Genomic DNA, 14128 nt, shown 5'->3' with positions numbered 1-14128 from the left:
GATGAAAAGGTTTCATCGTAATTCACACCGTGGACTTGCCTGTAACCTTTTGCAACCAATCTAGCTTTGAAAACTTCAAGTTTCCCATCCTTGTCCTTTTTCAGTTTGAAAACCCATTTGCTTCCAATGGCTTGGTAGCCATCTGGCAAATCGACCAAATCCCATACTTGGTTTTCTGACATGGAGTCTAATTCAGATTGCATGGCTTCTTGCCATTGCTTGGAGCTAGGGCTCGTCATAGCTTGTTTGTAAGTCGCAGGTTCATCACTTTCAAGTAATAGAACGTCATAGCTCTCGTTCGTCAAAATACCTAAGTACCTTTCCGGTTGAGATCTATATCTCTGCGATCTACGCGGGGTTACATCTCTAGATTGACCATGATTCTCACCAGATACTTCTAAAGATCTCTGAGTTTCATCCTGAATGTCATCTTGAGCATTCTCTAGAGTTTGTTGTTCGACTCGAATTTCTTCGTGGTCTATTTTTCTCCCACTTGTCATTTTGGAAATGTGATTCTTCTCCAAAAAGACACCATCTCGAGCAACAAATACCTTGTTCTCAGATGTATTGTAGAAGTAATACCCCTTTGTTTCCTTTGGATAGCCCACAAGGATACATTTGTCAGGTTTCGGATGAAGTTTGTCTGAAATTAATCGTTTGACGTATACTTCACATCCCCAAATCTTAAGAAAAGACACTTTTGGAGGCTTTCCAAACCATAACTCATATGGAGTCTTTTCAACAGCTTTAGACGGAGCTCTATTTATAGTGAGTGCAGCTGTATTTAGTGCATGTCCCCAAAATTCTAATGGAAGTTCGGCCTGACCCATCATTGACCTAACCATGTCTAGCAAGGTTCTATTCCTCCGTTCCGACACACCGTTCCATTGTGGTGTTCCAGGAGGGGTCAATTCTGATAGAATTCCACATTCTTTCAGATGGTCATCAAATTCATAGCTCAGATATTCACCGCCTCTATCGGACCGCAAGGCCTTAATCTTCTTGCCTAATTGATTCTCTACTTTACTCTGAAATTCCTTGAACTTATCAAAGGATTCAGACTTATGTTTCATTAGGTAGACATAACCATATCTACTGAAGTCATCAGTGAAAGTGATAAAGTAGCTGAAACCACCTCTAGCATTTGTACTCATTGGTCCACATACATCTGTATGGATTAAACCCAATAGTTCAGTTGCTCTTTCTCCAAATTTAGAGAAAGGTTTCTTTGTCATTTTGCCAAGTAAACATGATTCGCACTTACCATAATCCTCTAAGTCAAATGGTTCTAGAATTCCTTCCTTTTGAAGTCTTTCCATGCGTTTCAAGTTAATATGGCCTAATCGACAATGCCACAGATAGGTGAGATCTGAATCATCCTTTTTGGTATTTATGTTATAAACTTGTTTGTCGTGATCTAATAAATAAAGTCCATTGACTAATCTAGCAGATCCATAAAACATCTCTTTAAAATAAAACGAACAACTATTGTCTTTTATTAAAAAGGAAAATCCCTTAGCATCTAAGCAAGAAACTGAAATGATGTTTTTAGTAAGACTTGGAACATGGAAACACTCTTCCAGTTCCAAAACTAGCCCAGAGGGCAACGACAAATAATAAGTTCCTACAGCTAATGCAGCAATCCTTGCTCCATTTCCCACTCGTAGGTCGACTTCACCCTTGCTTAACTTTCTTCTTCTTCTTAGTCCCTGAGAATTGGAACATAAGTGTGAGCCACAACCTGTATCTAATACCCAAGAAGTTGAATTAACAAGTGTACAGTCTATAACGAAAATACCTGAAGATGGAACGACTGTTCCGTTCTTCTGATCTTCCTTTAGCTTCAAGCAATCTCTCTTCCAATGCCCCTTCTTCTTGCAGTAGAAGCATTCAGATTCAGAAGTGGGTTGACTGACCTTCCTCTGTTCAAACTTGGCGCCAGTTTGCTTAGTTGGGCTGGCCTTGTTGCCACCTTTCTTAGCATTCCTCTTCTTTCCGGATTTCTTGAACTTGCCCCCACGCACCATAAGCACATCTTGCTTATCCCTTTTGAGCGTCTTTTCAGCGGTTTTCAGCATACCGTAAAGCTCAGTGAGCGTTTTGTCCAGACTATTCATACTGTAGTTTAGTTTGAACTGATCATACCCGTTATGAAGAGAATGGAGGATGGTGTCTACAGCCATTTCCTGAGAGAATTGCTGATCCAGCCGACTCATATTCTCAATGAGTCCAATCATTTTGAGAACATGTGGACTTACGGGCTCGCCTTTCTTAAGCTTGGTCTCAAGAATTTGCCTATGAGTCTCGAATCTTTCGACTCGAGCCAGATCTTGGAACATGTTCTTCAACTCACTGATGATTGTGAAAGCATCTGAGTTGATGAACGTTTTCTGCAGATCTGCACTCATGGTGGCAAGCATTAGACGTTTCACATCCTTGTTGGCATCAATCCAACGATTGAGGGCTGCCTGAGTGACCCCTTCGCCTGCGGCTTCGGGCATCGCCTCTTCCAGGACATACTCCTTTTCTTCCTGCATAAGAACTATTTGCAAGTTCTTTTGCCAGTCAAGGAAGTTTTTCCCGCTCAACTTCTCTTTTTCGAGAATTGATCAAATGTTAAATGAATTGTTGTTTTCCATAATTAAAACTACAATTGAAAAGAATAAACAAATAAATAATCATTCACAGTTTCTCTTAATAAACTTAAATTCTAGCATACATGCATGATTCAATGTTCATTAAGCATTTTATTCAAGTTATGTGTTCCGGTAGGTGTGAATAAAATGATTCCAAGATCCTAAAATCCATTGAAGAATTAAGCACATTATTTATTTAGACTTAATTCTAAAATCTTTTAGGTAAGCAAAAGCCTTTTGCTAATAGTCTAGAAACTATTCTTGGTTGATAGGCACGTCTAAGAACTTATTAGGTAAACCTATCGATTTTGCCACGACATAAAAGGACTCCTTACTTATATCGTTGAGTTTCACCAAAACTAACATGTACTCACAATTATTTGTGTACCTTACCCCTTTAGTATCGATAAGTAACACCTCTCTATGGCTGAAAACTATTACTAAGATCGATGAAGAAAGGATATCCAAGTAAGTGTTATTTTGGCATGGCACCTTTTAACTCAATTTTTAAGTTTAGAACTTAAAGCTCTTACTATGTTGGTTAGATTTTAAGTGAACTAAAATCCTTAATCATGCAACATAATCAAGCTTTGATCTCATGCATATTTAAGACATATTTAAAAGCAATAAATAACTTAAAACATGCATAAGATAAATGTGATCTAGTATGGCCCGACTTCATCTTGAAGCTTCAACTTCAAAGTCCGTCTTGAAAATCTCCGTGGGAGGCGCCATTTTCTTCAAATAGGATAAGCTATAATTAAACTAATTACAACTATTTGATGGTACGCAGACCATATTTGAATTGAAAAACAATTTTGGTACTTTAGACCAATTACATTCAAATTAATGGTACGCAGACCATATTTTCTATCCTATTTGGGCCATACTAGTCACTTCATAACCTGCAAAACAGTACATATACAATATATATACCATTCACCCATTCATTATCATGAATGGCCCACATAGCTGGTTAGTAAAACACGTTATGCATCACATAAACATTTGCAGCAATTAATCAAGGGCACCAATAATCTACCAATTATTCAGTCCTTATTAATTCTAATCAAGTTGTTTAACCTTAAGGGATTTGTAGACCTAATCAAGAGTTTATGACTAAAAATGCTCCCACTAAAACCAATAAATTCATATGCTTAACTAATTTTAAACATAAAAATGTATTTCTAGTCTAACCGGAAACATACAATTTTAATTAAAATTTAAAGCTCATATAAATTTATAATCGAATCCATTAATTTAATTTATTTCAGTTGAATTAGACGAATTTAAATTAATTCAAGATTTAACTTTAGTAAAATAATATTCAAAATTAAAATCCAAGAAAACAATTTAAATTTCGAATTTTAAAATTAATTAAAATCGTTTCCGAACTGAAAATTAAAATTAAAATCAAAACGTACCAATCGTCGCAAGACGAGGCACTTTGGACTTGCGCCCAAGCCCATCAAGCTACGAGGCAGCGCGCCCCGCTCGATTGATCGTAGCACAAAGCACGCACAGCCACACGCCACAGCTGGCCACGCTGCGCGCAGCCTTGTGCTCTGTCGCGCGTTCTGCTTGCTGGCTGGGCGAGCCAGGCGCGCTGTGGCGCGGCAGCATCGCTGCCCACACGCGTCTTGCTCGTCGCTCGTGCCTTGCATCGTCGCCCTCGCTCATCGTATAGCACATACAGCACACACGCACAGGCTCCCTTGCCTCGTGCGCGTGCCATGCGCTATGTTGCTAGCTGCATTCGTACCGCACGGGCGACGAACTCCCTTGCTCGTCGTCGCGTGCCCGCACTATACAACACCCCTTAAGGGTAACACGTAGTTTCCATTGCTTTGTGCGTGCAACATTAATGAGCGTTTTTATAAAAATTTAAAAATTTTAATTCAAAATTAATGACAAATTAATAAAACATATTAATTTCATAATTTTAGGGCGAAAAATCGAAAATTTATTAATCAATTAATTTCCGATTAACATGGATTCAAATCTAGGTCATAAAAATTAAAAATTTAACATAAATTAACAATTTTTATGGTGGATTTTAATCATAGATACCTAATTAAACTATTAATTAATTTGAAAATCAAATTAATTCTAAATTATTCGAATTTCAACAATTAATCATAATTACAAATTAGGTTGTATAATTAACAAGGCTAGGCATTCAAACTTGTTAAACATATACTGTAGGTCAATCAAAAATTCAAGATTTATCAACAAGAATCGCAAATATTTAATTTAACATCTTAAATTTACAAACTTTTGCGTTCGAAAAACTAAAACCTCCGAAAAGTCAAAAATTTAGAATGCCATTTACATGCGGAATTGACACAAAAATCACTCGATTTGGATGAGTAACGAAGAAACTGCCGAAAAACTGCGTACATATAATTAAATAAACGCAATTTGCAATTTATTAACAATTACGAAAATTAATCACCCCTTTTAATTCCTTGCAAATTTGTGAACTTTAACCATGTTATGCAATTTAGATTATGAAAATAATAAGAGGCTCGTGATACCACTGTTAGGTTATGATTCATATGACAAAACATAAATCATGCGGAAAAACCATAAAGCCAGGAAAGCATATTATTTACACATATGCATAGTTTAGATGCATACACTTTGTTGCGTGCCCTCCCTAGCTGCGCCCGAACCTAACAAGAACAAGTCTTTAGGACTCCAAGTGTCGTCCCTCCGTGGATAGTCCACAACACGTCCGGATCCGCCTTAAGCTTGACCAACTAGAATCGCCCTTAAGGTAGTATAGATTTTCGGTTGGTTAGGGGAAAGAGTGTGGCTGGTTTTTCTTCAAAATCTTACCTTTAGAATACTTCAATTGTATCTATAAATTATGACCCTAGGCACCTATTTATAGAGGTATGGAAAAGGAACTGGAATCCTATTACGATACGAATTAATTAAAATAGAATCCTAATAGAACTCTTATTTAATTAATTTATCCTTTTAGGATTAGGAATTTAATCATATATCGAAACCTGATAGCTTTAGGATTCGTATAGCACACAAACACACACACGCACGCACAACAGCCCACGAGGGGATCCATGCGCGCGCGCAGCCCGCGAGCTCGCAGCCCATGCCACGAGGCCCACACGCTGCCGCAGCCTTGGCGCGTGCTGGGCCTGCCTTGCAGTGGGCCTGGCGCAGCCTTGGCTGGTGCGTTTGTGGCGCGCTGGCTTGCTGGGCGATGGCCCGGCTTCGTGCTGTGCCTTCGTCTGGCAGGCCTCGTCCGATGCTAATTCGTACGATACGCTTCCGATTAATTTCCCGATTCCGGAATTCATTTCCGATACGAACAATATTTAATATTTCCGATTCCGGAATTAATTTCCGTTTCGAACAAATTAAATATTTAATATTTCTGTTTCCGGAATTATTTTCCAATTCCGATAATATTTCCGATTCAGACAATATTTCCGTTTCCGGCAATATTTCCGATTCCGGTAATATTTCCATTTCCATCAATATTTTCCGATACGTACCATGTTTCCGTTTCCGGCAACATCTACGACTTGGATAATATGTATATTTCCGATACGATCCATATTTCCGTTCCCGGCAATATCATCGTTTCCGGAGTATTCATTTCTTGCTTGTGACGATCTCAGCTCCCACTGAAACCAAGATCTGTCGATTCCGAATATCCATAGATGGAGTATTTAATGCCATTAAATACTTGATCCGTTTACGTACTTTTTGTGTGACCCTACGGGTTCAGTCAAGAGTAAGCTGTGGATTAATATCATTAATTCCACTTGAACTGAAGCGGCCTCTAGCTAGGCATTCAGCTCACTTGATCTCACTGAATTATTAACTTGTTAATTAATACTGAACCGCATTTATTAGACTTAATATTATATGCATACTTGGACCACGGGCACTATTTCCTTCATATAGAATTGTTAATAAAATCAGAATTTTCGAAAGAAAAATAGAGACATAATCAACATAAGGAAACAAAAATAAAGATAGAAAGACATACCGATCAAATTCGCAGAAATTCCTCACCTTCAGGTCCAATAATTGTCAAATCTGCAATCCCTAACCAGCTATATATATTGAGGAGAAGCTTTTTCCCAATTGAATTTATAGAAGGGATGAGAATGAGAAAGAGAAACGGTATGAGGAGAATAGGGTATATCATAACTGCAATATTATAAACGAAGGAGTTTTATTTTAGGAGGAGATGGTAAAACAGCCCGTTAGTTTTAGGCTGACCAAATTACGACCAACACTATACTTCTCGTATATTAATTTGTTGTTCTAATTCTAGTAGTGAAAGTTATTTCGTATGATTTTTAAGAAAAAAAATTGAAGTAAAATTAAAGAGGGATAGATGTCGCTTGTATTAATGTGCGACACCAACACTTTTAAAGTCCCATTTTATATCACATGCGACACTAAAAGTATTTCATTTCCTTTAGAAAAAAGAAAATATGTCTCGCCTGTTATTAATTGTCGACACCAAAACTTGTAGAGTCTCATTTGTAAACACAGGCGACACGGAAAGTATTTAATTTGGTTTTTTGTTTTTAAATGAAATTAAAATTAAGAAGAAATAGGTGTCGCCTGTTATTAATATGCGACACCAAAACTTTTAGAGTCCCACTTTACAACACAGGCGACGCGCTAGTCTCTTTATAATATCTGCTAGCAACTTCATGTGTCGCCTGTTTTATAAAATGGGACTCTAAACGTTTTGATGTCGCACATTAATTTGAGGCGACTCTAAAAGGGCGACTAATAAAGGTGTTTTTGTAGTAGTGAAGTGTGCATTTCCTATTTCCTTTGTCACTCGATGCTTGCTCTTGAACATAAGGTAAGAGTTGTCATCCTTATTATGTCCAGAGGTGTTTCTCGGTATCAGAGTTCAACTGATCAAATAAACAGATAATCATAGCCTATGATTCATCCGAGCACGGCCATGCATTTTACAGTTTCTAGCTCTCCGAGTGGCCTTGTACAACTTTTAAGCATCTCATCCCGATTTATGGGAGGACAATCCCAATCTTGCGATCTTGAGATTAGACTTCGTTTGATAGGTGATTACCTGAGCGTTGCCTTTATAGCCTCCTTTTACGGTGCGACGGTTGGTCAACTTCAAAGTAACCAATTCTCAAACAAGTAATCTCAAATCACTCAGGTATTGAGGATTTAGTGTCTAATAATTTTAATGAAATTTACTTATGACAGATTTTCATCTCTTACAGTAAAGTTTCATAGGTCTGTCCGATACTAGTCTTCCCAAAGTAAGTATCTATGCAAATGATTACGACATTGCCATGTCCACATAGTTCAAGAAACAGAACTACTAGTCATCTTGCATTCTAGTCGTCTAACATTTTCTATGCGTCCATCTTTATAGAAAACTCCGACCAGGGACCATTTTCAACTTTTGACATTCAAGTTCACTTGATAGACATTTCTTAGTCACAGGACTGGTCCTGACAGTCTATCTTGAATATTTCGTCAAATTGAAGGGACTCATCATTTAATACTAAACCAAGATTAAATGGAATATGAAAATACATTTCATATATGATAAATGTTCAACCCCAATGTTTTACAACCATGGGCCTCAAACCATATTTGGTGCTTTAGACCAATTACATTCAAATTAATGGTACGCAGACCATATTTTCTATCCTATTTGGGCCATACTAGTCACTTCATAACCTGCAAAATAGTACATATACAATATATACCATTCATCCATTCATTATCATGAATGGCCCACATAATTGGTTAGTTAAAACACATTGTATGCATTACATAAATATTTGCAGCAATTAATTAAGGGCACCAATAATCTACCAATTATTCAGTCCTTATTAATTCTAATCAAGTTGTTTAACCTTAAAGGATTTGTAGACCTTATCAAGAGTTTATGACTAAAATTGCTCCCACTTAAACCAATAAATTCATATTGTTTACTAATTTTAAACATAAAAATGTATTTCTAGTCTAACCAGAAACATACAAATTTAATTAAAATTTAAAGCTCATATAAATTTATAATTGAATCCACTTATTTAATTTATTTTCAATCGAATTTAAATTAATTCAAAGTTTTTAATTTTAGTAAAATAATTAGAATAAATTAAAATTTATAATAATTATAATATTCAAAATTAAAATCCAAGAAAACAATTTAAATTATTAAATTTAAAATTAATTAAATTTACTCGAACTGAAAATCTCAAATTAAAATTTAAAACGATTTAATCGTAACTCAAGGTACGCACATCACCACGCAACGCACAGCCATAGGCCACACGCACACGCAGCCATCGCTGGCCACGATACGCGCAGCCTCTGTGCTGTGTCGCGGCTGCTGTTGCTCACTCTCGCAAGGCACCGCTCGCTGCACGCGAGCCAGCGCTCGCTGCGCGAGCCTTCGCTTGCTGGCGCGAGGCTGTGCGCGCTGTGGCGCAGCTCGCTTGCTGCCCACACGCGATTGCTTGCTTGCCTTGCCCCTCGCCCACGCCTATCGCATAGCACACACGGCCAGCTCCTTTGCTTCGCGCGCGCGCTACACTTTGTTGCTCGCTGCATCCGTACCGCACGGGCGATGAGCTCCCTTGCTCGTCGTCGCGTGCCCGCACTATACAACACCCCTTAAGGGTAACACGTAGCTTCCTTTGCTTTGTGTGTGCAACATTTATGAGAGTTTTCATAAACTTTAAAATTTTTAATTTAAAATTAACGACAAATTAATAAATCATATTAATTTCATAATTTTAGGGCGAAAAAACGAAAATTTATTAATCAATTAATTTCCGATTAACATGGATTCAAATCTAGGTCATAAAAATTTAAAAATTAACATAAATTAACAATTTTATGGTGGATTTTAATCATGGATACCTAATTAAATTATTAATTAATTATGAAAATCAAATCAATTCTAAATTATTCGAATTTCAACAAATTAATCATAATTACAAATTAGGTTGTATAATTAACAAGTCTAGGCATTCATAATTGTTAAACATATGTTGTAGGTCAATCAAAAACTCAAGATTTATCAACAAGAATCGCAAATATTCAATTTAACATCTTAAATTTACAAACTTTTGCGTTCGAAAAACTAAAACTTCCGAAAAGTCATAGTTAGGCTTCGAATTTGGGAATTCTGGGTTCGGCCGAAAAAACCTTTTTGGTAAAATTTTAGAATGCCTTTTACATGCGGAATTGGCGCAAAAATCACTCGATTTGGATGAGTAACGAAGAAACTGCCGAAAAACTACGTACATGTAATTAAATAAACGCAATTTGCAATTAATTACGAAAATTAATCACCCCTTTAATTCTTTGCAAATTTATAAAATTTAACCATGTTCATGCAATTTAGATTATGAAAATAATAAGAGGCTCGTGATACCACTGTTAGGTTATGATACATATGAATAAACATAAATCATGCGGAAAAACCATAAAGCCAGGAAACATATTATTTACACATAATCATTTAGCATAATTCAGATGCATACACTTCGTAGCGTGCCCTTCCTAGCTGCGCCTGAACCGATCAAGAAAAAGTCTTTAGGACTTCAAGTGTCGTCCCTCCGTAGATAGTCCACAGCACGTCCGGATCCGCCTTAAGATTGACCAACTAGAATCGCCCTTAAGGTACTATATATTTTCGGCTAATAGGGCAAGAATATGGCTGATTTTTTTACTTAAAAATCTTAGCTTTTTATTGATTGAATACTTGAAATCCTCGATATAAATATGTGACCCTAGGCACGTATTTATAGAGTTATGGAAAAAGACTTGGAATCCTATTAGGATACTAATTTATTTAATTAGAATCTTATTAAAACTCTATTTAAATAAATTCTATCTTTATTAGGATTAGGATTTAATCATATGACAAATTCCGATAGCATTAGGATTCGTCACGAACACGAGCAACACATACTCATGCACGCCCGCACGTAGGCCTTGCGGCCCACGCCGAGCGTGAAGGAAATAATGCCCTTGGTCCAAGTATGCATTCTATGTTAAGTCTAATAAATGCGGTTCAGTATTAATTAACAAGTTAATAATTCAGTGAGATCAAGTGAGCTGAATGCCTAGCTAGAGGCCGCTTCAGTTCAAGTGGAATTAATAATATTAATCCACAGCTTACTCTTGACTGAACCCGTAGGGTCACACAAATAGTACGTAAACGGATCAAGTATCTAATGGCATTAGATACTCTATCTATGGATATTCGGAATCGACGGATCTTGGTTTCAGTGGGAGCTGAGATCGTCACAAGCAAGAAATGAATACTCCGGAAACGATGATATTGCCGGAAACGGAAATATGGATCGTATCGGAAATATAAATATTATCCAAGTCGTAGATGTTTCCGGAAACGGAAACATGGTACGTATCGGAAAATATTATCGGAAATGGAAATATTGCCAGAATCGGAAATATTGCCGGAAACGGAAATATTGTCAGAATCGGAAATATTATCGGAATCGGAAAATAATTCCGGAAACGAAAATATTAAATATTTGTTCGAAACGGAAATTAATTCCGGAATCGGAAATGTTAAATATTGTTCGTATCGGAAATGAATTCCGGAATCGGAAATTTAATCGGAAGCGTATCGTACGAATAAGCATCGGACGAGGCCTGCCGGACGAGGGCCCAACTCGAAGCCAGGCCATCGCCCAGCAAGCCAAACGCGCGCCACAAGCCCAGCCAAGGCAGCGCCCAGGCCTACCGCAAGGCAGGCCCAGCGCGCGCCAAGGCCGCGGCTGCGTGGGCCTCGCTGCGTGGGCTGCCGCTCGCACGCACGCGCATGGGCGGCCCATCGTGGCTGCCGTGTGTGTGTGTGTGAGTTTGTGTTCATGCACGATTCCTAAAACGTGCAGAGTTCGGTTAATGATTAAATTCCTAATTCTATTTGATAAATTAATTAATTAGAGTTCTTGTAGGATTCTAAGTTTAATTAATTCGTATCCTAATAGGATTCCAATTCTCTTTCCATACCCCTATAAATATGTGGCCTGGGTTCACAATTTATAACGAGTTTTAAAAGTATTCAAAGTGAGTTTTTGAGAGAAAAATTCAGTCACACATCTTGCTCAAAAGTGCCGAAAATTCTAGTACCTTAAGGGCGATTCTAGTTGGTCAATCTTAAGGCGGATCCGGACGTGCTGTGGACAATCTACGGAGGGACGACACTTGGAGTCCTAAAGACTTGTTCTTGCTCGGTTCGGGCGCAGCTAGGGAGGGCACGCAACAAAGAGTATGCATCTAAATTATGCTATATGATTATGTGTAAATAATATGTGTTCCTGGCTAAATGGTTTTTCCGCATGATTTATGAATTGTCATATGTATCATAACCTAACAGTGGTATCACGAGCCCCTTATTATTTTCATAATCTAAATTGCATGAACATGGTTAAATATTACAAATTTGCAAGAATTAAAAGGGGTGATTAATTTTCGTAATTGTTAATTAATTGCAAATTGCGTTTATTTAATTATACGTACGCAGTTTTTCGGCAGTTTCTTCGTTACTCATCCAAATCGAGTGATTTTTGTGTCAATTCCGCATGTAAAAGGCATTCTAAAATTTTGACAAAACTAGTATTTTTCTGCCGAACCCAGAATTCTCAAATTCGAAGCCTAACTATGACTTTTCGAAGGTTTTAGTTTTTCGAATGCAAAATTTCGTAAATTTAAGATGTTAAATTAAATATTTGCGATTCTTGTTGATAAATCTTGAATTTTTGATTGACCTACTGTATATGTTTAACAAGTTTGAATGCCTAGCCTTGTTAATTATGCAATCTAATTTGTAATTATGATTAATTTGTTGAAAATTAGAATAATTTAGAATTAATTTGATTTTCATAATTAATTATAATTTAATTAGAAACCTATGATTAAAAACCACCATAAAAATTGTAAATTTATGATAAATTTTAAATTTTTATGACCTAGGCTTGAATCCATAATAATCGGAAATCAATTGAATAATAAATTTTCGATTTTTCGCCCTAAAATTATGAAATTAATATTATTTATTAATTTGTCATTAATTTTAAATATAAATTTTAAATATTTTATGCGATTCGTTCATATAACTTGCACGCACAAAGCAATGGACGCTTCGTGTTACCCTTAAGGGGTGTTGTATAGTGCGGGCATGCGACGACGAGCAAGGGAGCTCGTCGCCCGTGCGGCACGAATGCAATGAGCAAGGCATGGTGCACGAGCACAAGGCAGCAGCCCTGCCTTGTGTCGTGGGCCACGAGCTTTGGACGTATGGGCATGGGCGAAAGGCAAGCCATGGCAGTCGCGTGTGGGCAGCAAGCGAGCTGCGCCACAACGCGCACTGCCTCGCGCAAGCGCGCGCAGCCTCGCGCGCAGCGAGCGCAAGCTCCCGTGCCACGAGCGCTGCGCCCAGCGTTGAACGCGCGCAATTGCTCGCGCACAGCGAGCGATGGCTCGCGCGCACAGCGAGCGATGGCTCGCGCGCACAGCGAGCGATGGCTCGCGCGCACAGCGAGCGATGGAGCGCGCGCAGCGTGCGCTAGCGAGCGCGCACAGCGAGCGATGGCTCGCGTGCGTCGAGCGCTGGCGCGCACGCAGCAAGCACCACAGCGTGCGATGGCTTGCGATGGAGATGCAGCAGCTATGCGACGAGCGCATGGGCTTCGCGCACATGGCCAGCGATGGCTGTGTGCGTGCGGCCCATGGGCGTGCAATGCGTAGGGTGTTTGCGTTACGATTAGATCGTTTTGAATGTTTAATTTGAAAATTTCAGTTCACGTAATTTTAATTAATTTTAAAATTAATAATTTAAATTATTTTCTAGGATTTTAAATTTTGAATATTGTAATTATAATAAATTTCATTTATTCTAATTATTTTACTAAAATTAAAATCATGAATTAATTTAAATACGACTGAAATTAAATTAAACTTTTGGATTCAATTATAAATTTATATGAGCTTTAAATTTTAATTAAATTTGTATGTTTCCGGTTAGACTTGAAATACATTTTTATGTTTAAAATTAGTAAAGCATATGAATTTATTGGTTTAAGTGGGAGCCCTTTTAGTCATAAACTCTTGATTAGGTCTACAAATCCTTAAGGTTAAAACAACTTGATTAGAATTAATAAGGACTGAATAATTGGTAGATTATTGGTGCCCTTGATTAATTGCTGCAAATGTTTACGTGATGCATAATTTGTTTTACTAACCAGCTATGTGGGCCATTCATGATAATGAATGGGTGAATGGTATATATTGTATATGTACTGTTTTGCAGGTTATGAAATGACTAGTATGGCCCAAATAGGATAGAAAATATGGTCTGCGTACCATTAATTTGAATGTAATTGGTCTAAAGTACCAAAGTCGTTTTTCAATTCAAATATGGTCTGCGTACCATCAAATAGTTGTAATTAGTTTTAATTATAGCTTATCCT

This window comes from Spinacia oleracea, chromosome 2, assembly GCF_020520425.1.
Source record: "Spinacia oleracea cultivar Varoflay chromosome 2, BTI_SOV_V1, whole genome shotgun sequence".
Classification (NCBI taxonomy): domain Eukaryota; kingdom Viridiplantae; phylum Streptophyta; class Magnoliopsida; order Caryophyllales; family Amaranthaceae; genus Spinacia; species Spinacia oleracea.
The sequence above is the reverse complement of the archived record's forward strand: the minus strand, read 5'-3'. Positions refer to the sequence as shown.